The sequence below is a fragment of the Panthera uncia genome, chromosome B1, assembly GCF_023721935.1.
Source record: "Panthera uncia isolate 11264 chromosome B1, Puncia_PCG_1.0, whole genome shotgun sequence".
NCBI classification, from domain to species: Eukaryota; Metazoa; Chordata; class Mammalia; order Carnivora; family Felidae; genus Panthera; species Panthera uncia.
The window spans coordinates 182,667,121-182,692,587 of NC_064811.1; positions in this window are offsets into that span (position 1 = coordinate 182,667,121).

The window sequence follows — 25,467 nt, forward strand, 5'->3', positions numbered from 1 at the left end:
ATATTCAAAATTTCTAAATCTTATGTTCAAAATTCGAAACATATGAAAAACTGTGCCATTCTCTGTCTTCAGAGAGGCAGAGACTTGCTACTTAAAGTGTGGTCCATGTGTCAGCAGCATCACTTTGTGAGAAATGTAGAATCTCCGATCCTACTCCCGACCTATAGGATCAGAACTGCATTTTAACAAAACCCAGGCGATCCTTGTACACATAAAAAAATGACAGCTGTTGTAGATGCGTAGGTGTAAACATTTTGAATCTGAGTCTCAGCTCTAGCACTTTCTCAACACCAATGCAGGAAGGCAGCCTAAATTCAACCTTATCTTATTAGCATCCTTGTCTTAGGGTTGCCTGAAATCCATAAAGCCCACAGCCACATAGGTGGAGTTAACAGATCCAGCAAGTATGTTATTTATATTTAAGATCAACATAATTGGTTTCACGAGCTTTGTTGCGTACAGTTAATCTAAGCAACTGTGGGAATAGCAACCCTACCACCAACTGAAAGAATAGAATAGACAAACTGGTCCTGTAAAGTATACCACTACAGGGAAACTGTCCCACTGATTGTTCTTGCTCACTTGATGGTGTGTGTGTGTGTGTGTGTGTGTGTGTGTGTGAAGAGGGGATACTGTCTTACTTTACTTCTAATGTTTAAAGGTGGATAATACTGAAAGGTTGAGTTTCTGTTTGGAGGCTCTAGAGCTCACTCTGATGAGAATTCTCATATAATATCCAATCCATTTCTACAAGGGGGAAAAAGATCATTGTGGGACACCCCCTAGAAGTTAGGGTACCATAGCCTTTCTTCTACCCCAAACAAATATGTACGTATTGTGATATGTGTTCACAGAAAGACTCAGTTTAGATTCATTCATTTAGCATTGGATGCCTTTTTTGTTAATTTGATTAATCCTATAATAAATATAAATAAATTGAAAGGCAAAATTTAGTTCCACTTATTGGATACAACCCAATGCAATAAATACAATGTGGGCCATTTTAGGTCTTAAGCATTCATAGTTGCAAAAGTTTGTTTTATGTATAAATGAATAAATACACATATATTCTTTTTCTTCCCCCTTTTTTTAAAAAAAAAATTTTTTTTCAACGTTTTTTATTTATTTTTGGGACAGAGAGAGACAGAGCATGAACGGGGGAGGGGCAGAGAGAGAGGGAGACACAGAATCAGAAACAGGCTCCAGGCTCCGAGCCATCAGCCCAGAGCCTGACGCGGGGCTCGAACTCACGGACCGCGAGATCGTGACCTGGCTGAAGTCGGACGCTTAACCGACTGCGCCACCCAGGCGCCCCTCTTCCCCTTTCAGTAAATGGGAGCATATGCAATATGCTTTAGCATATCCTTCACATTTGCACACCTTCTCTCTTATTGCAACTGTAAGGACTAACCATGTAGCTGCTCAATTATGAGGTGTTGTGAAGCTTTATTTAGCATGACTTTGAGCTTCTCCAGAGCTCCAAGGCTTTTCCCCAAGGCTAAAATTATGACGAAAAATCACTTGCTTATTTTTTGATACCTTGAAATTATTAAAAATTATTATGAATTTTTTTCTAAAAAGGATAATACATATACACGATACAGACAGTAAAACAAGGAAGGTCAGAAAAGGAAGTCTTTCCTACTCCTTGACCACTAGTCACCCAGTTCCTGCCCCCAGGACAACTGTTAGGTTGTCTTCTGAGGCTTTGTTTCCCTTCACCCAGATATTTCTTGCTTTGTCTTCCAAGAAGGCAATTTGTCCTGCAAGGGCAACAAGCTACATTAAATGGTTACTTTTTCACAATCCGTATTTAATACAAAGGCAGTCTTCATGGGCTCCCCAGGTATAAACCTGGAAAATGATTCTGCAATTTGGCTATTTAGGAATAAAGAAAACTTCAAAGATCCCTGAGTGCATTGGTTGCTTCCATATAGAATTACACTGCCTATATTGATGCAACAAATATTCACTTCTAATATTCCTCTGATTCCTAATGAGATAGGCATTCTGAAACAGAATTAGGAAAAAACGGAGCTCATGGATATGGTAACTGCCTCTATATTGTCCCTTACGGTCATTAGTAAGAAAATAGTTCATGAAACATTTCTCACTCTTCACAGTGTTCCCTAAATTTGTATTTAGTTGTGACTGCTAAGTTTCTGATTCCAAATTGGGTTGGGTACTCATAGAGAATCTAGATGAATTTTGTGTAGCTATATGATAAATGTGATTTAAGCAGTCAGAGTTTAAATTATTAACATTTATGTAAAAAATTAACATGGATATATTGTATATTTTAACACAAAATTCACATGAAGTTTTAAGATAAAATAGTCTTCAAAGAGAAATTAAGCCTGTGGTACCATGTTTTTTCTCTACCACTAAAGGAAATTCTTGGAAAAATTTGGCAGACATTATAAATACATAAAACTCTGTGGAAGTGGAATGACGAACTAATGCTGGCATATACAGAATGAAGAGCAAAGAGTGGGTGTTAAAATTGGAATGTGGGAGGTGAACAGTTTTTCAGTAGCTTAGTCAAATGAACGCGATTTAATGATGTAACTGTCCCTGATTGAAATAAGAAAATAGTGATAGAACCCAACAGCAGCTAAGAATATGTCCTGTGTTAATAGGAGGCTTTTAAAAAAATATATGTGGTACAATCTGAGTATTTTTCCTACATCCTAAAAGTCAGGTAATTAAATTCTACTGTCAAACAAGTGTTGATTTAAAAAATCATTATTACCTTTATTAAACAGCATTTTAATAGATGCTAAAGAAGGTAAGTCTTATTACCTACAGACAGACAATTTGTTCTTTGTTCTCAGGGAAACTAGAGTGGTAGTTAAAGAGCAGTTATTAAAAGATGATAGAAGAAATTGTCAAAAAGCAGTTAGTTTTTTCCCCCATAGTTGGTTTAAGTAAAATCCCACGATTTCCTTTTGGTATCATAAATTCATGTTACCGTTCTCCCACACCCAGTTATATTGTGGGATTTTTTTTTTGGTAATTTTACTTAAAATATTTTAGCTTATTTTTAGTACATTGATTTATAATATACTGTTGGATCATATAACAAAATATATTTATAATTAGTGTGGAGTGATATATATATGTGTAAATTAACATTAATCTACACCTTAGGATTGGTTGATCAGCCTCTGAACTGCCTCCATCAGCTTGAGAGATGGACACAGTTAAGTTTTCAATATTTATATGTAAATCTAAACCAGAGAGATTGTTAACTAGCCCACATCATCTAGGAAAAAAATACTTCATTGGTGAGATGAGCAATGTTCAAAATGTATAGTAGGCAAGAAAGATTGTAACAGGATCTGTGCCCTTGAATGAAGAAGTATCTCATAAGACCTGCGTCCTAATCTTGTCAGAGTGGTCCCTTAGGTCTAGGGCTTACTTTGATCCTTTGACCCTACCCTCACAGGTAACCATTATGTAAATTGATAAACAACAAAGTCTGCTTATCCAGTTAGTAAAATATTGCATCTATTTTGAAATGAACCTTTTGTACTGTGTGCTTATTATTAGAGCACCCAAGAGCTGAGAGTGGCAAGAGGCTATATGGCTGTTTTTCTTCCTACTTGGTATGAGATATTTTTAGGATTGACAGAATTATGTTTGGGACTTGCTTTCCTGTAATGTACTACTTGGAAACTAGGTAGTAAGGGACAAGATGCATAGAGCCAATTGGAGTTCAATGATTTTCATCATCAGATGCTGACAATTGTTCAGTGAACTAATACTTTTTACATTAGTATCAAACATTTCAGGCTTAAATATGCAACCAAACTTGGAGAGGATCTATTGGCCTGTCTTGGTGAATGTTCCATGTATATTTGAAAAGAATGTGTATTTTGTGGTTGGATGGAGTCTTTGATAAGGGTCAGTTAGGACAAACTAGTAGATGCTGCTGTTCAAGTCTTCTATATCTTCACTGATTTTCCATTTGCTCTGTCAGTTACTGAGATGAGTGTTGATGCAGCACCTGTGCGTTTGTCTATTCTCCTTTCATGTGTATAAGCTTTTGCTCTGTGTATTTTGGAGCTCTATAATTAGCACACATTTAGTGTTGTTACCTCATTGTGATGAATTGACCCTTTAACATTATGTAATGTCTTTTTATCCCCAGTGATATTACTTGTTCTCACATTATTGTAGCTACTCTATACTTTGTTATGAGTAACGTTTACATGGGTTATCCTTTTTTAATTCTTGTAAGAGCACTATAAACCTTTAGATTTCCTGTGACAAATATCTCTAATGGTAGAAAATGGGGAGTGTTGGGGAGGAATTTCAATCTCGAATGCTTTATTGTGACTGAACTGCATGTAACAGATGATGTAACAGAACTGTTGTCAGAGCTGTTTCAGAATCCAGTTCTTAGATATATTCCTTAAGATTGAATGTGAACCTCTGTCCTCTAACTAAATATAATGACTCCAAATACTAAAGCCCTATGAAAAGACACATTTAAAATGCACCTCCTAAAAATAAATTATCTATTCATTTTGGGTATTTAAAAAATAAATCATTATAAAAGACGTAGCTATAATATAAAAAGTACTTTTTTTTTTTGCGCAAACCTACAAAACCTAATATTGATCCTCTTTGCTAAAACTATTGAATGGCCTTTGATATTCTTTTATGTGTTCAATAATGTGTCTGTCCAGTCTAATGAAATATTGTGCCTCAATTTGTTTGGGGATAATGGTACAATAAAATGTAGGCTTAAGCATGAAAACCTTGTCAATACAATTTACTGTGTTTTTTTTGTAGGTTTACAGTGCTGCAAAAAATCATGACATTATAAAGCTGTACCCATAAAGCATCCATCACATAACTCTCCTACTTTCTATGCTAAGCAAGTTATTAAAAACTATTAACACAAATTATGGGAAAATAATGTTTTATTTTTAGAATAATTGATATCCCCTTGTTAATTAAAACATTGTTGCTTTTATTTTTGATGAAAACAACATTTTCATTTTGTTTTGCATGCCAAATTAAAACAAATATAATTATTGCCTTATTCTTCCAGGTCCTTAAAGAGATTACTATTATTCTCCATTTGGCGAATATAGACTTGTAAGTAAACAGCTGTTGATTTATTTCTCCTTCTCTAAGGATTTTGATCTCAATACTTAGAATTTTTTAATTAGCAGAAGGCAACAAAAGAAGTGAAAAACCACAAAATGTAAAAATATGTTGTAATAAGTGTGTTTAAAATGAGTTTCTTGAGGTGGATATTGCTAGGCTTTGGAAAAGGGAAGATGCATATCTTTGATCTCTTTATTTCAAGCAGAGAATGACTAAGCAACAAAAACAAACAAAAAAATCAATTGCTTTATGGGTTTGTCAGGAGGTTAGCTCTGTTAAGGGAAGCTACAGTGGGAAAGTTCAGCTACCAGGTCGTAGAATGGCAAAGATAAACTATCGGGGACCAGATTTGGTAGTGGACTAGAGACTCAAGATGCTAATGAGGCATTGCAGGTCAAGTCTCTTGTAAGGCAGCAGAATATCGGAATCTGTGGAGCAGGGAAGGATGGAGGGAGGCCCTGGAAGAGGTCATTGCAAGCATTTCTCGATAGAATAAACAATGCAGAATGTTATAGTTGGAAGGGGAAATCATTAACTTTAGCACAAAAGATAAGCATATTGTTCATGAATTTAGAGGAGGGACCATCACATCAGAAAATTGCACTTTGTGTCACAGTATTGAGGAGAGAAATTGAAAATACCAAGGAAATAGCCTCAAAAGGGATTTAACACTAAATCTCAGTATAACTCGTAAGATATTGGGCATGTGGTATTTTAAGCACTTACATCTTGAGTTACTGTTGCTGAAAGAATATATGCTATACACATCATGGCTGCATGAAAAGGGCATTTTCAGTTCCAGTTAATAACATAAAGTGACAATGAGTTGTAATATCCCTTATGCACCATTTCAAGTTTCCAGAGATTTTCATTCTTTCTATGGGAAGAATGCAGATGACCAGCATTCATTTCTTAGAGACAGAGAATTGCAATAATCTAAAACCAATGGCGGACACAATGTTAACGAATGTATTGGAGGAAAGTTTCCACAAAAGCCAATGGATCATAACTCTGTACACAAAGATTACATTTTGAGGAAATATTATAGGGCCCAGATGGTAGCTACTCTGATGTTAACTACTTCTGATTTGCCTATACAGTATGTGTTTCTGCCCAGTCCTACCCCCCAGACAACAAAATAGTCTTCTTATCAGTTATGGTATTGCGTCCTACAGACCTTGGTAATTGGCTTAAGGGTTGAGGTGACTGGTATTCCGCCTCAAAATGTAGATTTAACATAATTTCCTCCAAGTTTTTAATGGATTCCTCTTCTCACATGATTATATCTTCTCATTGTATCTTGTGTAATTTCTTTCATACCATTTCTTACACAGATGTGTATTTATGTTTTTATATGTTGGTCTTCAGCTTACCACCAGACTTGTGAGAATCTTAAAAAGAAAATTGTACCTTATTTGTCTATTACATCCAGTACTCAATACAAGCCTAAAAAAAAAAAATCATTCACTAAATATTTGTTGGATGAATACTTTCCTTTTCAGTACTCTTCTAAGACATTGTTGCACCTTTTTAGCTTAAATTTTTCTTACTCTAATTCTTCAACTGAAATACCACTTTGGCAGTAATGAACTTAGCTATTGAAAAGACAAACCCTATTTGAATTCAATATCTCTTTAAGTATTATTGCTTTTATAGCATTTTCTCCATTTGTCTAATTTTATAGGTGAATGTTTTAGTTCAGATATTTATGTTTATGAGTATTATTACAGAGGATAAATGGATTTGTACTGCGATGATGGAAAAAAATTAATAGAAATGGTAACATAAAAGCACTAGTTTCATTTAAATTCTAGGGAAAAAAACCCCACAACACTTCTTCTTTCAGAATTGTTACTACATAAATTAAACTAGTAATTCATAGTAAATTAGGGAACAAAGCATAATTTAGTAAATTGAAGCAGTAAAGCTATTCCGGTGCTGGATAATTGTAGGGCTCACCTTGAAGAAGTAGGGATAATGGAGAGGGAACATATTATATTTACCATTTTTCTGCCTACAGTGTTATACTTCACTGATTTCAGCTATGAAACAAGGGATTGTCAAGAGTATGGAATATCTTTAAAAGAAATATAATTAGCATACTATTCTTTAATAAGGGTGCTTATTATATTATTCTATTCAGTAAAATTTAGAGATACAGAGTCAAATGTTTTGTAGTTTTAAAATATATAAAGGTAAATGTTTATACTTCCATTTGACATATTGCTGGATTTGATTTGTCACATATTGTTTTCTTTTGTGGTTGGGGGGATTTTAATCCCAATTTATGACTGAAATAGTCCAGTAATTTTTTGAATTTTTCTTTTCTGGCTTTGGTATAGATTATATTAACTTTGTGATAGTTTGTTTTATGTACCAATTTGGCCAGCCGATAGTCCCCAGTTATTTAATCAAACACTACGGTGTTACTGTGAAGGCATTTTATAGATGTAATTAAAATCCATAATCAGTTTACTGTGACTAAGGCAAATTATCCTAAAATATTTATTGAATGATTATCTTAGATTATCATACATAAGTCTGATTCAGTCAATTGCAAGGTCTTGAAAGCAGAGTTGAGGCTTCCCTCAGAAAGTATCAATCCAACTGTAGATGGCAATTTCAGCTCTTGCCCCTGAATTCCACCCACTTCTTTCTGATGTCTTGGACTTTGAGTTTCAGACATGCCTTATCAGTCCCCATAGTCACCTAAATCAATTGCTTGCAATAAATTTCTAAATATGTATCTCCTACTTTCTGTTTCTCTGGTTGAACCCTGACTGATAGAACTTTTATAAATGAGTTTCAGAGTAACTTTTTTTCTATTCTATGAAATAATTTGTATAAAATTGGGATGTTCTGTTATGTAGAAGTTGAGAGAACTTGCTTTTAAAACTCTTTAGGCCTTGCAAACCTTGCAACTGATGAGACTGATATCCAGAATATATAAAGAACTCCACAACTCAACAGTGAAAAAATAAACTGCTTAACTAAAAAATAGGAAAAGGACTTGAACAGACATTTCTTCAAAGAAGATAAACAAATGGACAAAAATCACACGAAAAGATGCTCAACATCAGTAGCCATTAGGGAAATGAAAATCAAAATCGTGATGAGATACCACTTCACACCATTAGGATGGCTACTATTAAAAAAAAACACAAAAACTCCAAAAACAAAACCCAAAAATAAATGTTGGCAAGGATGTGGAGAAATTGGAACACTTGTGCACTATTAGTGAGAAAATGGCATAGCTAACGTGGAAAATAATATGATGATTCATCAAAAGATTAAATATAGAATTATATGCTTCAGCAGTTCTGCTTCTGGGTATATGCCCAAAAGAGCAGCTCAAATGTCCACAGGGATGAATGGATAAACAAGGGTATATGTCTACATACACACACACACACACACACACACACACACACACTGGAATATTATTCAGCCCTAAAAAGGAAGGACATTTTGACATATACTGCAGTATGAATGTTTCTTGAAGACATTATGTTAAGAGTAATAAGCCATATACAAAGGGACACGTGGGCATGATTCCACTTAAAGGAGTTTCCTAGATTAGTCAAGTTCATGGGGACAGAAAGAATGAGGTTTGACAGAAGTTGGGCAAGGGATGGTGAATTGGTATTTAATTTGTGTAGAGTTTCATCTTGGGAAAATGAAAGAGTTCTGGAAATGGGTGGTGGTGATGATTGTACAACAGTGTGAGTAGACTCAGTGCCACAGGACTGTACACTTAAAAATGGTTAGAGGTGCTTGGGTTGTTCAGTTGGTTAAGCATCCCACTCTTGATTTTGGCTCAGGTGTTGATCTCATGGTGGTGAGATGGAGCCCCACTTCTGGCTCTGCACTGGGCATAGAGCCTGATTAAGATGATCTCTCCCTGTCCCCCTCTCCCACTCATGTGTGCCAGTGCACACTCTCTCCTCTCTCAAAAAAATGGTTAAAATAATAATTTTTAATTAATTTATTTTTATTTTTTATTTTTTTTTAGAGAGTGCAAGTAGAGGAGAAGTTTAGAGGGAGAGAGATAGAATATCTCAAGCAGGCTCCATTCCATGCTCATCATGGAGCCTGGTGTCAGGAATGATCCCATGAACCTGGGATTATGACATGAGCCAAAATCAAGGGTCCTATGCTCAACCGACTGAACCACCCAGGTGCCTCTAAAATAATAATTTTGATGTGATGTATGTTTTACAAAAAGAAAAAAACTCTTTAGGCTTGATTTTTTTCCTTGTGAAAAAATTTTCAAAAATTCAATATTTTAAATGATTATAATTTCTTAATAGTTAAAGGATTACCTACCTAGGCTTTTTGTTACTTTTTGTTGTAATTCTGCTTCTCTTCCATAATCAATCTTACTGGATTATTTTTTTTAGTTTTATTTTATTAGTCTTCTCAAGGAATCAATGTATGTATGCTATATTATTCCTGTCAATTATATCTTTACTTTCTCTTTCATTAACTTCTGATTTTAATATTATTGTTTGTCTTTTGTTTTCTTTAGATTGTTTTCTTGTTCTTAACTTCTTAATTTGGACAATTAAGTAATTTATTTTCAGTTTTCTCCTCTTTTCTAATATGTATATTTGAGTCTATAGGTTTGCCTTTAAATGTTCTTTTAGCTGCATCTCACAAGTTTAGATATGTGGTATTTTATTTATTTTTTAAAGTCTATTTTTTTTTTTTTTTTTTGGGAGAGAGAGAGGGAGAACGAGTAGGGGAGGGGCAGAAAGAGAAGGAGAAGGAGAATCTCAAGCAGACTTGATGCTGTCAGAGCAGAACCTGATGCGGGGCTCAATCTCACCAAATGTGAGATTGTGACCTGAGCCAAAGTTGGACACTTAACCAACTGAACCACTCAGGTGCCCCTAGATATCTATTATTTTAAATGTGATATGAGACCAAACGGTTTTCATGTATCAATATCAGTGAAGTCTTTTCTCCAGGAAATTCCTGCCCCAAGAATATAAACCTGCAAACCAATAAATAACTTCACTGTTTGCCTAAGGAAATTCTTTAAACCAATTTATCTGGACTTAAAAAATAAGTTTTTTATGGTAGAATACTTTGCTCATTAAGACAAACAGCTTGATTCTCATCAAAACGTGTTGTTCATCAATACTCACGTAAAGACCATTGTCTTGCTTTCTCTACCTGTCTTAAAGTATGTTATAAAAATTTTCTAATTTCAGTAAGTTCCCTGACTTTAATTTACCTTAATTTGAGCCAGACTCCAAAATCTTATAATTTTGGAGATACTCTCTTGTATCTTGTAACCTGTATTAGTGGTCCTGTAACAATTACAGGACCTGTATTAGTATCCTGTAACAAATTTCCATAAACTGGGTGACTTAAAACAACAGAAATTTCCTGTCTCCCTGTTTTGGAGGCTACACGCCTTCCAGGAGCTCTGTGGAAGAATCTATTCTCTACCTCCTCTAGCTTCTGCACGGCTTCATTTGTTTCTTGTTGCTACGTCATTCCAGTCTCTGCCTCCATCTTCTTACAGTCTACTCCTCTATGTGTCAAATATCTATTTGCCTTTTTATTATAAAGATATCTGTCATTGGACAATCCAAAATGATCCAGTTTTGAGATTCTTCACTTACTTACATCCTCAAAAGCTCTTTTCCCAATAGAGGTCACATTCATATGTTCTAGAAGTTAGAACGTGGACACATCTTTTTGGGGGGTCACTATTCTACCCATTGTACCTTCTCAGAGGGCTGCTATAAGGATTAAATAAAATAAGGCATGTAAAAAGGCTTATATGGTTCCTGATATATATAGATTATCTAGGAAATAATAGTTATTATTTTCCAAGGAATGCAAGAATGGTTCTGATTTAGGATTCTATCAATGTATATTACTCTACTATCATATAAAAGGAAGAACATCATGTGGTTATCTCAATAGGTACCAAAGCTTGTTTTGAAAAAAAAAATCAGTACCCATTTCTGGAAGTGACAAACATATGAATTTTTTTTTAACTTGAAAAACTAGATCTAGCAGAAACCTAATGGAAATATGAGACTTGATTTTTAGAAATTCGAGATTTTTAATTACAGGTAATAAGACTTTCTACCATGCTATTAATCAATATTACATTCATCCAGCAAAGTAATGTGATCCAAAAGAATATAAAATAAGTATAAATACAGAAAAATAAAGTCTTTATAATTTACATATGATCTGATTGCCTACACAGAAAACTAGGGAACCAACTGACAAATTGAACTAATAAAAGAGCTGTATATTGACTAGATTAAAGAACAACTTCAGTGTCTTACATGAGTGATGGCCAGTTAAGAATTTTCATTAAAAAAATCTCATTCTCAATAGCAAAAAATCTACCAAACATATCTGAGCGACTCTAGCACACATGTTGGAGAATATATGAAGAAGTATAGGAAACATGACTTAAGGACATACAAAAAGATGTGAATAAATTGATACATTCGTGATCAAGAATGGCAAGACTCAATGAATTGATTTTTAAATTCAATGAAGTACTAATCAAAACCAAACAGAATCATTATCAAACTTGACCTGTTGATTTTAAAATTGCGTGAAAGAAAACATGGAAATTAAAGGAAAAAAAAAAGAAAGCATTAAAGAATAGGGGATTGTTCTACCTGACATTAGAATGTACTATCAAAGAAAAATACTTCAAAATATTATAACTCTGGTGTAAGAATTAATAAATAGAATTGTCTTTTCAGAAGACAATAATGAATCCAAAATAAAACATATTCATATAATTTTTTTGGCAATTTTATACATTATATTTCCAGTCAATAAGGAAAGATTATAATTGGGACAATTGAATATCTGTTCGAAACAAGCAAAAAATTGAAAACAGATTCCTATATCTCATCATACAAAAGAAAATCTAGGGATGCCTGGGTGTCTCAGTCGGTTAAGTGCCCAACTCTTGATTTTGAGTCAGGTAATGATCTCACAGTTGTGAGATTGAGCCTCATGTCAGGCTCTGTGCTGACCATGGAGCCTGCTTGAGATTCTCTCTCTCTCTGTCTCTGCCTCTCCCATGCTCATGCACTCTCTGTTTAAATAAACATTAAAAAAAATAAAATCTAGAGATGAATTATAGAGATGAATAGATCACAAAGCCTTAATAATATCAAAGGAAATTATGAGAATAGAAAATATTGTTTTCTTTTTTTTAAAGTTTATTTTATTTTTGTGAGAGAGAAATCATGCATGTGCAGGAGAGGGGGTGGGCAGAGATAGAGGGATAGAGAGAATTCCAAGCAGGCTCCACACTGTCAGCATGGAGCCTGACACAGCTTCAGTCTCACGAACCATGAGATCATGACCTGAGCTGAAATCAAGAGTTGGATGCTTAACCTACTGAGCCATTCAGGTGCCCCTAGAAAATATTTCTAATCTCAACATTGGAAAAAAATTCTCCATATGCTAACATAAGGCCCAGAAGAGACTTAAAAATTTTTAGCTAGACATATCTGTCACTTATTTTTCTTTATGAATTCTGACACATACTTCTTAGATATCTATCACACATTTGTTTATCCAGCCTGAGTCCTCTTCTAATGCATTAGATGTTGAGGTTTCACGAAATAGGATATGACTAACAAAATTTGTTTTCATAGTGAGAAATACAGTAAGAATAAAAGCCAAGATAACAAAAGTTATTATTCATTTTTTAGGGCAAACATGTAATTTTTCTATCAAGCCAATTCAAAGCTCTATTTACACCACACTGAATAGTGAGTCAAGGAAGAGGTTTCTGAGAGGCTCCCATGCAAAGCTTGAAGCTCCTCCCTGTCTTGAGGAGGAATAAGATGGATATGGGATCTGAACAACAATTTCTGTTGGAGCTGTGATGGAACTTTCAGTGTAACCAATCAAGATGGTAAAGGATTTTGTTTTTGTTTGTAGGGCTCCCTGCTTTGGAATATCTCTTATTTCCTGTTCTTTTCTGTCTTTTGAACTTCCTCTGTGTGATGTCATAAGAAAAACCTAGACATGCTCCTGCTTAGTTGCTCATCCCCTATCCTCTGAGAAGGCCTAGCAGAAACCCAGCTGTGGCTCATGGGAAAGGAGAAGGGAGGTAGAGTAGGGAATCCCTATGTTTGGCTGGGGAAGGTGCTCACTGCATGTAGGAGGTATTGGCCTCATTGTCTGTGTATATAGAATATGTCACTCAGGGACCTCTGGGGGGCAGCACTTTGGTGGGTGGTCTCCTCCCTTGATCTGACATAAACATTTTTTCTCTCTTTTTTCTCTCTCTCTCCTTATTGCTAAAGCAATTATATTGTTTTACTGGGATATTCTGAAAACAAAACAAAACAAAACAAAATTTAATCTTTGCATAAGGGAGATTCTTTAAGGAGACAGATAAGAATTTAAACTTAGGTAGTTTTTAGTTAGCTTGTTTCTTTGTTGATTCACATGGAGTTTCGCATCAATATGTCCTAATGATTCTTCTGTACTTGTGGTATTAATGTAGATACTGGGTGTGGAACCTAAGAACTATAGCTCAAACGGCTAGAGGAGCTTGAAATAGTCATGCTTGAGTTTCATAAAACTAAGCAGATTTCTGTATACAAGTGACAAGATTTCAGGAGCATTTTAATAGAGGAGCAGATAATTCTTTGAAGAAGTATTCAGTAGGCAAAGAGGACACATACATAGAATAAAATTTCTCAGTGCTGCTTTGTTAACAAATCTACTGACAAACATATACAACAGCAAAAGATTTGAACAATATTTGTTAAGAGTTGAGTGTGACAGGTGTGTTAATGGAATGAGCGAAGCTTTGGTGTTAGAAAGGCCTGGGTGGCAATATTTACAAAGTTGGTCATCTAAAAAATATTTTGTAAAACCTAGATGAAGTAATAAAGGGTGGGCCATAGTTGCTACAATCTGGGAGTAGGGGGGAGAAATCTTGGTGGTGATAAAATGTCCTGGGTCTTGAATATAGTGGTGGGTACACAACTGAATGCTTCTGTCAAAATTCATACAACTCTATGCCAAAAAGGGTTAATTTCCCTGTATTTCTCTTAATATCTGAACATCACTGAGGGCCCAACCCATAAGCTGCAAGCCAAAAGAGAAGCAGGGAAATCTCAATCAACATTTGAGATGCCCTCTGGATGCTCTAGGCACCCCTAATCTCTCTCTCTGTCTCTCTGACTCTTTAAGCTATTTAGGTATTCTTTAATTATCTATGTTGCCACAGAGTTACTGTATGCCCACGGACAGACAGTCCTCAAAGAAGCCATGACCGTAATTTAGGATGCAGTTAGGAAATAATAGAATTTACAGAATAAATTTGTAATACAGTTTTGAGGTGATGTATATCAGCTTCTAAACAGAGTTCTTGACAAAAGCTACTAGAGCATATTCCAATAACAGAGGGATATCACTGAATGATTTTAATCTGTGTTGATATCTATAATCAATGTGTTTTAGACAGTTTACATATAATGTGTGCTAGACAGTTTACATACATCTGCACCCCTTCAACTCTTAAACCCATATCCTCCAGTGTCCCGTGTTGCCTCAGAGCACGTAATCTGTGTTGACGCAGAATTTTACTGCTGCAAGGAGAAGTTGAGGGCCAATTAGAGATGGGCTCTTTGATGGAGATTTTGAGGATATTTTAATCCTTAATTTTAGACCTGGAGCTTTAGAAATTAAGCATATTTTCTTCTTAAAGAGTTGAAGTTCAGCTTTAAAAAACATTTTCAGTTTCTAAGACTGCTAATATAGTCAATATTGTGAAAGGATAAATATTTTACTTGAAAATATTTTAATTACTTACATAGAGAAGGTGCTTCCAAGAGACAATGAGGAGCCATGTATATAATAAATATAACACATGAATGAAAATAGCTTTGTATCTCAGTGTAGCTGTACCATTATATAAAATTGCCTTAAGCCAGTATTGCTTTCCTGCTCACTGTTACAATAACTTCTTAGCTCTCTTGCTTCTTCCATTGTCCTTTCCCTCATAACGGAATGAGTATAAGCTTTATTTTGCTTTTTTATTTAACACAACAGCCAGAGTCCAATTTTAAATTCTCAAATATGATTTTACTATATCCCTGCTTAAAATCCTTCAGTGCTACACTGCTGTTCTTGGATTATGATCCAGTGGCTTTTGTCTTTGCTATAAATACTTAAAGTGATGTCATTTCTGTCTACCTCTTCAAACACGGCCTAAAGCATTGTCCAAGGGTCTTGGGTCTTGGGCTCTCTCAATGCATGTGTGTGTGTGTGTGTGTGTGTGTGTGTGTGTGTAGATATATATCTATAATTCATATATATTAAATTACATATTATATGTTATATAACAATGACAAATAATCATTGACCAATTTCTGTTTATGAATTTCGTGGATTTTACTCAAAAGATATGTTCTTCGTCCTCAAGATATTTGGAATCTAGAAGAAATGCAACTAACTGTATGATGCAAAGCAGAATAAAATTAAGATTACAAGCTTGGGAAAAAGAAAGGACTATGGAGGGACAATTTAGGGGCTAATTTTGATACAAATAATTGGGAACAGCTTAAAGGAAGTTTGCTTTTTATTTAACTTCTTCACCATATTGTTATATAAGTGGTGTAAAATACATCAGTAGAGGAAATGCAAGACAACATAAATTAAACTTGAGGTAAATAGATAATTAAAAAATATGGACTGGAAATATAAAACAAAGCCAGAAATAATACAAAAACACATACAGTAATAATGACCACATCTTCCATAAGAGGGTCACAAGTTGGCTTTAAATTTTCTAGTTGAAAACTTGTAAAGGGGAAATTGATCACTTATGTGCTTCCTAGTGTCCACAAGATACAAAGAATCCCTGTTGCTCATGACAAGTGTCCCTCCATTTATAATCAAGAATTAGGAGAGTTTACTCCTGGAAGTTTTCCACGAAGAGGAAATTGTGATACGATATGTTCTACATCCTTGAAAACACCTTCAGAGTTTGTAAGAGGGCAATCAAAAGGAGGGCAATCAAAAGGGGAACCTGGGTGGCTCAGTCAAACATCCTACTCTTGACTTCTGCTCAGGTCATGATCTCACGTTGGTGAGATTAAGTCCCTCATCGGGCCCTGCACTGACAGAGTGGAGCCTGCTTCAGTTCTCTCCCTCTCTCTCTGCCCATCCTCCACTCATGTGTTCTCTTTCTCTCTCTCAAAATAAATAAACATTTTTAAAAAAGGGGTGAATGTGACAGGGTTGTTTCTTCTAAGAACAATTTAGACTGATAATATTGTATGTTGATTATACCTCAATGAAAAAAAAAAATAAGGCTGATGGTGACGTGTCACAGATAGTTCTGCAGAAGGGTAGTACAGTTTAGTTTAGTTTTCCAGTTCCCAGATGATCTAGCTTAATCTAACCAGATTTTAGGGAGAGCTGGAAGAATATAAAAATTGTTCCATGAAAGTGGAATTTGAATTAAGCCTACAAAATCAAAGTAGAAACTTTATAAAAGCAGATTGAGAGAATATGAATAAAGGGGGAAAATATATCTAATTGGGGGAAGGTAAATAATTCGATGTGAGAGAAGTGGTTCTCAGTACAGCCTACACATTAGAATCACCTGGAAAGCTCACTCTCAGAAATCCTGATTTCATCAGTCTGAGCTCAGTCCTGGGTGTAATTTTTGAAGGCTCCCCAGGTGATCCTAAAGTACAGCTGGGACGGGGTGGGGGGAACCGAGCTAACACCTTGTTCCTCAAGTGTGGATCATGGGCTGGCACAGGCTGCCTGGTCTGGCATTGTAGGTTATGAGCCGTGAAAGGCAAGTTGGGCCAGGTGTGGAAGGTCTTGAATATTGTTCCTAGGAAATTAGCTACTCAAGGCTCCTCAAGGGCAGGGACGGGCCATTTAGCCTAGCACCATCACCTAACAGTATTTTTAACAGCTTTTTATAAGTTACAATGCTTGCCCCTTAGTAGTGATAGATTGCTTCAACATTTTACAACTTGGTTTTTAGTAACAACCATATTACCAGTTTTTTTTAGGTATGGCACATTGTCCTTTTAAAATGTACACTTTCTCCTCCATCGTCACCTTCATAGAAACTGTATTATACTCTGTGCTACTTAAGGGTCTTGCTATTTGTTTCCTTTCTCTCCAGCCATGCAAAACCCCTTATGTTATTCTATCAAGATTCTAGTCAGCAGCTTTTGGGCACAGGTGATGAAATTACAAAACATTTCAGGTAAAACAATCACTTGATTTTCTTGAGTTCTTTTAACCATATTTTGAAAAGAAATATGATGTCTAACAATAAATCATCTAGACACAGCAGGAGCACTCTCGGCAATTTTAGTGAAATTTGTGTCTCCTGAGTTTACTAATGAAAATGAATGGGGTAACTTCTGTGTTCCCACAAACTCTCCAAAACCTTTGCTGCTTCTCGATAGGCAGAAGCTGTAGCTGAATAGAACACTGAAATTGATGTTAGGATTAAAGGTTATGAGCAATGAAGACAGCTGAAAACTTAGATCCATAAAGTCTATGAAAGGCAGGCTATTGAAATGGAATTTTGTGGGCTTTTTGTTTGTTGCTTTTGTTTATTGTGTGTCCAAGGCTAATTATACTAATTAGATTAGAAGGCACGAATGGAAATTAAAAAAGCCATTCAGAAAGAAAGAAAGAAAGAAAGAAAGAAAAGAAAAGAAAAAGAAAGAAAGCATCAGGAATTGCTTTGTTAGTTGATAATTCAGGAGAAGGAATGGAAGAGTGGTTTCATCCTTCACCAAACCCTGGAAATAGATTGTGTGGAAAAGGAATTTTTCTGAGCGGAGGTCATATTCAGGGCTCATATTGTTATATTATCTTGGTCATTGAATTTGAGGACTAAAGATGAAGTAAAGTAAGCTTATGTAAAAATAAAATGTAGTATGTAAAGGATCAGAAAATCTATAAAATAAAAAAAAATAATCTCTGAGTTGAGAATTTGTTGAAAATTTCTATGTGATGTCAGTAGTGCTATAAAAGTAAAAAGCTTATTTGTTGAAGCACCTCCAAAAGCAATAATAAAAACATCTAGCTGCATAACAACTGTGTGCATATTTTGAGAATTATTCTGTTATAAGCAAAAAAGGATCTTCATACCCCTGTCATGCAAGGGCACTTTTAGCCCAGTAAATGGCACAGCAAAAAATACAATAAAATTAAGATAAGATAAGATAAGATAAAATAAAATAAAATAAAATAAAATAATATATATAGAAGAGAGATAAATTGCAAGTCAGATTCACTGGCTTATTTTGGGGGGACTTAATTTATTCAGGGGCACCTGGGTGGCTCAAACGGAGCCTGCTTGGGATTCTCTCTCTCTCTCTCTCTCTCTCTCTCTCTCTGTCCCTCCCCAGCTCATGCACATGCTCACTATCTCAAAATAGATAAACTTAAAACATTTTTTTCAATAATTTATTCAGTAAATGTTTAGTACCTCCTATGTGCCAGGGTTATGTTAGACAGTTATAGAGCATAGTGCTAGAACTCATAAATACAAGAAGTCATGAGAACCTCTAAGAACCCTCATCAAGTACTTGGATTAAGAAGTCTTTAGAAAAAAGCGGTTAAAAACTTCGAGTATGATCAAATGGTTGAGTAGGTGTGTTCAAAGGTTACTTTTGAAAATTTTTTTTAATATTCATTTATTTCAGAGAGAGAGAGAGAGACAGAGCATGAACAGGGGAGGGACAGAGAGAGAGGGAGACAAAGAATCTGAAGCAGGCTCCAGGCTCTGAGGTATCAGCACAGAGCCCAACACAGGGCTCAAACTTACTAACTGCCAGATCATGACTGAGTCCAAGTCCGACACCCAACTGACTGAGCCACCCAGGCACCCCTACAGGTTACATTTGAAAGGCTGCACTAAGTGCAGAAGAGAAAACAAATTGGAGATAGAATCTTCTATTTAACCTTAGCATGACTGCTAAAATTACTAAAGAACATACTGCTAGATTTAAATATATAATCTGTAAAAGTGCAATCTACTACCAATGATATATGAATTTGTTTTCTGAATATGTTTTGAAGAAACTAACTGATGTGTGAGGCACACCATAACAGGGTGCCTTAAAAATTGCAAATTAACAACAGTCTGGTTTGAGAGAAGGAAAATTCATATATTCTTGAACTATTACTCATGTACTGATATGTGATATTATCATGAATTTAGAGTGATTTTTACTGAAAATCACAAGCTAACAGTAATAAATACTTATTGAGTGGCTACTATTTGTCAGTACTGTTCTCAGCATTTGGGATACATCAATAAATACCCCTGCCCTCATGGAACTTACATTCTAACAGGGGACATTTATTTACAGTAAATAAAAATGATAAATATTACACATAAGTAAATTATACCTAATTAGGCAACAGGTGCTATGGAAGAAGAAGAGAACAATAGAATATGGTAAGAGAAATCTGGAGTTTAGGATGAATTGTAATTTTATTTTTTTAACTTTTAAAAAATGTTTTAATGTTGATTTTTTTGAGAGAGAGGGGGAGAGACAGAGCACAAGTGGGGGAGAGGCACAGAAAGAAGTAGACACAGAATCTAAACCAGGCTTCCAGCTCTGAACTGTCAGCACAGAGCTTGACGCAGGGCTCGAATCATGAACCGTAAGATCATGACTTGAGCTGAAGTTGGATGCTTAACTGACTGAGCCACCCAGGCACCCCTGAGTTGTAATTAAAAAAAATTTATTTTAATGTTTGTTTATTTTTGAGAGAGTGCGCAAGTAGGGAAGGGTCAGAGAGAGACAGAGACACAGAATCCGAAGCAGGTTCCAGACTCCAAGCTGTCAGCACAGTCCCTGACGTGGGGCTTGAACTCACTAACCCCGAGATCATGACCTGAGCTGAAGTTGCATGCTCAACTGCACTGAGCCAACCAGGTGCCCTGAGTTGTAATTTTAAATACAGTGTCAGGTTGAATTTCATTGAGATGGTGATATTTAAACACAAATGTGAATGAAGGAAATAATTTGCCTCATGGATACTGGGGAAAGAGACTTCTAGGCAGTGAGAAGAGCCAGGGCCAAGTCTCAGGGGAGAAGGTACTGACCATTGAGAGGCAAGAGCAGTAGATTCAGATAGATAACTGGGAAGTCTGTGGGGCTTTGTGTGGATTTTGGCTTGTATTCCGAGTGAAATAGAATATTGAATTTAGATGTTAACTGGGTTTACTGAGATTACCTGAGGAGAGACTGAGGAAAAAGGAGGGCACACACTTCATAATTTCGACAAGTAAGGATATTCCAAGACACATAAAAAGAAAATACATTTATGTTTCTGTGAACTGTACTTTGGAAGAACCAGTTGGCTTGGTTGTCATGATTATATTTTCAAATGAATTGCATCTGAATTAATATGTAGTGATTTATATTGAATGACTTAATTCATCTATGACCCAGTTGTGTGTTTTTTTTTTCCATCATGACTTAGAATGAACTAAAACTTAAAAGTCATTTTGATTTGGAAAAAGAATTTGAGATGCTAAGAAGACTAACACAATTATTAGCCGTCTATACCTGAAATATAAACCAAAAAGCCACACATGTCTCAGAGTATCTATTTTTTATAATAAAACAACATAACTTAGATGTGAAGGAAGCCTCAGGTGATCTTTTTGTGTCATTTAGAGGGAAATGACATAACTTAGAAGTATCTTCTTTGGTGCTGGAGATTAGGGGAGCCATAGAGGAGGCTAAATGAAAAGCTTGTATATTTTGTTGTTATACAGCTTCATTATTTATTGGATTACAAGATACTTGTTATAAGAAAGTCTTTGCTTTCAGAAATAAAAAAGAGAAGAACTTTTTCTTAAGTCAACCCTTCCCCTTTGACAACTTGCACTAGTCACCTTTTGTCATAACAGAAATTCCCCATTGATATCTCGCACACATGACATGAGGGCTTCTGGGCGGCAGAGGGGCTCCTGGGATCTGCGTGTTTTCTCATTTCAGGACTCAGAGTGAAGAAGTCCCTATTGTGACTGAGGGAGGGAGAGAGAGAGAAATTGAGAGAGCTTTGAGTATATAATCACGTTTGGAGCAAATAGGAACGATTATCCAATTTACAACACCATTGTTAACTCTTTGATAATAAAGTCTCTCAGACTTTTTCCAAACATATCAAAATATTTAATATGTCTTTAAAAATATAATCACATTATATGTTTTTATTTATGCTTTTTCCATTTAACAGTGTAACTTTGGAATATTTACAAGTTGAAATACCTTCTTTTTCTGTGTTTCTTGAAAAAAAATCAGATTTTTTCGAATCAATAAAAAATATTGATTTCATTACACTTTAATATTAGCCTTGATATATTTACTCTTACACACATTTTGAGGGTCTATGTGAAGGAGGTCCTGCTGTAGATCTGGCCCTCTCTCTCTCTCTCTCTCTCTCTCTCTCTCACACACACACACACACACACACACACGTGTGTGCACATGTGCACATGCACTCATACATACTATTACACCCCCACAGTGTAGCTCTGATTGTCTAAACCTTCATTCTCATCTATCATAGTGTAAGATTAAAATACCATCCAGGGAACTCTCTTCTCGAGGATCTTTTCTGGCTTTCACCTTCGCCGACATACTGTGCAGGCAAGTTTCATGTTTAAGTTCCTTTGAAGTGGCTCTCCAACAGCTGGATGAAAGAATCACTCCAGATAGGGTGACCATATAATGGATCAACCACACTAAGATATTTTTTTAGAGTCAAAAGGGAAAATATTAATTATTAATGCTTAACGTTTATTTTTGAGACAGAGAGAGACAGAGCACGAACGGGGGAGGGGCAGAGAGAGAGGGAGACACAGAATCGGAAGCAGGCTCCAGGCTCTGAGCCATCAGCCCAGAGCCCGACGCGGGGCTCGAACTCATGGACTCACAGACCGTGAGATCGTGACCTGAGCTGAAGTCGGCCGCTTAACCGACTTATTAATGCTTAAAGTAGGCTGAGCAAACCAAATTATTGAGGCACTCCACTTCTAGAGGGTATTTTCCGATGGCAGTCTATTTTTTTTATCCTAAATTTTGTTCCTACTGTTCTCTATAGTATTTTGTTACCTATAAAAATAATGAAAAAAATGGTTTTCTTTATTTTGTTAAATGCCTCTCAAGAAATATATATATATGATTGCAATCACGAAGATCTATCAATCAACTCTTTCATATTCCATTTCTGCAGAATTGATCTATTCTGACCTATACCATGCTTTATCTTTTGGTTCAGTTTAGTATCTAGATCTCATTACATACCTGAATAGCTATTTAATCTTGCACAAACACCCATATGGTGGGGTTTGAAACCTGGTGCAAGAGATAAAGGCAAGTAATTACTATCCACACTTAACATTTTATCTTCTTGCCATTTAAAAGCTTTTTATAGAAGTGCTGATAGTCTGCGTGATTAAATGGCTAGGTTCTCCATTCTTCTGATGTATTTTTATGGCTTGGACTCCACAAAAATTTAGGTTTTAAAAAGTTATAGTTGTATTCTTATCTAAAATCTGAAGATAGTTTATCACACCTGCAAAAAATGCACTCACATGAAATGAAAAATAAGAAGTCACACTGTAGACTGAGCACTGTATTTTATTAAATATAGACTCTGCTCACAAAATGAATATGCTAAGATGAAACATAGCTTTAAAAAATGGCCAGTGATGCCACAATAATGTCTCCTTACTCTCTTCCTTCAATAAAATTATTATACTAAAGTATGCTTGACATATCCTCTTTAATAATCATTTTGGAATACCATTTAATGAATATTGGAAGTTTCAACATCACAGTGGGAAATATCAAATATGGAGGTAAAGTATATGGTTATAATCCTGATTCTGATGTTGATTAGCTCTGTGATCTTGAGAATAAAAATATAAAAATAACCACTTTTTTGAACATTGCCTCTTTGTATATGCTATTATTCCTCAAAACAGTCACATCAGGTAAGAATTCATCTTAATGGAAGGGCTTTGGTTACTGACAAGATGTTTCACTCACGTGCTCTTTCCCCTCTCCTATCCCAATTCTAAAATGCTCTAGAAACCAGAGGGAGAAGATGACTGTGTCAAACTTATGTAACAATTATGGAAAGCCCCTGGGCAAAAGAACTTGTTTGCCTCTTGGTAACCGGCAGCTCCAGTTGGAAGGGGGTGCATCACAGAGTCGAGGAAGGTTTCCAGGATCGCTCTCTGCCCTGTTGCTGCTGCAGACCCTGATAACTAATGATCCCATTTCAATTTTATTTATTTGTTTGCTTATTTACCTTTATTTTTAAGTGTTTATTTATGTTGAGAGAGAGAGCCTGAGTAGTAGAGGGGCAGAGAGAGAGAGGGAGATAGAGAATCCCAAGCAGGCTCTGTGTTGTCACTGCAGATCCTGACACAGGGCTCAATCCCACCAGGAAGCATGAGATCATGACTTGAGTCGAAATCAAGAGTTGGACACTTAACTGGCTGAGCCACCCCAGTGCCCTGATGCTAACATTTTCTAAGCTCTGCCTTCTGATTTTTTTTTTCCAGAACTCTGATAAGAGTTTACTTCTGCTTCTCTAAATGACACTCAGTCACTTTTTATCTTAAATTACAATTTGGTTTTGTTTCTCTTTTGTGTTTCTGATTATGCTTAATTTCCCACTAGACAGCTTGCTCTTGAAGCTTGAAGGCAGGTAGATCCTACATTTTTGTGTGTTTGTTTTGACTTTTGTGTCCTCCACAGCACGCAGCTAGGCATTCTAGGTGAACAGATGACTGAAATGTAAAGCATTCTGTTTTCAGTTTTCTGATAAATGTCATTTATGGCAGTGGATAATCCTAATATGTAAATTAAAATACAAAATGATGTGGTGAAATTTTCCTCAGAATGACCTGTGCAAGGTATTCAGACTTTTATACCAATCCTGATGTTTTTATTCATTAGAAACTTAAAATTTATGTATATTGCTTTAATAAGTACCAGCATTAAGACCAGCGGAAGAGGATGTTTTTATCTGATGCTAGCACTGGCAAGAAGCAGACAGGAATGTATTTATGTAGTACATCCAGGATATCCTTACTATTTGTGTTATTCCTGTTAGGAAAAGGCCACAGGGTCATCTGGTGTTACTTCTCTTTGCTCTTCGATGCCAGCCAGGTCCATCCATCATGCTGAAAATTGCTTTGCACATTCCATGCATGATCTCCTAGACCTGAAGAGGGCAGCTATTAACGTTTCTTCCTTTCTTGACAAACATTACTTTTCTTGTATGGTCTATTTTTCCTCTCTCTCTGCCTTGAGTGTTTCCTGATGCAAGCCCACACACATTCCCTTGTCTCGGGTGCCAGTGTCTGGATGCGTTAATCAGGATTAGCAGAGATATTACTGATCTTGACATTTTCCTCATACTTCAGAGTGTACAATGGTCCAAACATGTTCTTTGTTGAGGATTCCATGTCTTAAACACACAACAGACTCAGAACATTTTTTTGATAGTCACACTCTCCTAAGATACTTTACGCTTTCCTTGACATGTCTGTCCTTTTACTGACTTAAATGATTTATTCAGCTTCAGTTTTGTAGTTTCCCAGTGGAAAATGCACTTTAGACTCCTTATTTTAAGGAAAACAACAGTGTCTTTGCCCCTGAAATGGGAACTGCCGTGGCTCAAACAAAATTTCTTCAGCATAAGTAATTTCACTTGGATTTCTTCCCACATTAATACAGGAGTTCTCTTCACCATTTTTGTTTAGAGTCATCCTAACCAAAGTTTGGATCTAACTTTAATAATTAATTGCATTCTGGATACTGAATCCTGCAATTCAGGAAAGTAATTCTCTCTCTTCAGTCAAGATTCTGTTCATGTCTTTCAACACCATTATCAAATTTATCTGCTTCCCTTTTTTTCCCTGTTGTTGGCCCTTTTCCTACTGAAACTTCATTTTCCTGCCTCACCCTTTTTGAGGGTAATTTACATCTTCTACTAATTTTCTTGAAGCTAATTCATCTTGGGGCTTCTGGGCTTTTTGTCTGCCAGATCCAGTTTTGCATGTTCTTTTGCAGTCTTCATGAATTTACCTAAGTGTGAGCCCTTCCATCATCCTTCTTTCTATCATAAACATCAAATGAGAGTAGACACATTCATCTGCTCTTACATTAAAGCCAGGGAATTTTGCTGTAACTTGTTTAGCACTCTCAAAGTAATTTTTCATTTATGTGTCACACCTCAAAATTTTCATGAGCTCTTCACACTGGTAAATGGAAACTACATATTTTTTTCTTATTCCTCGTT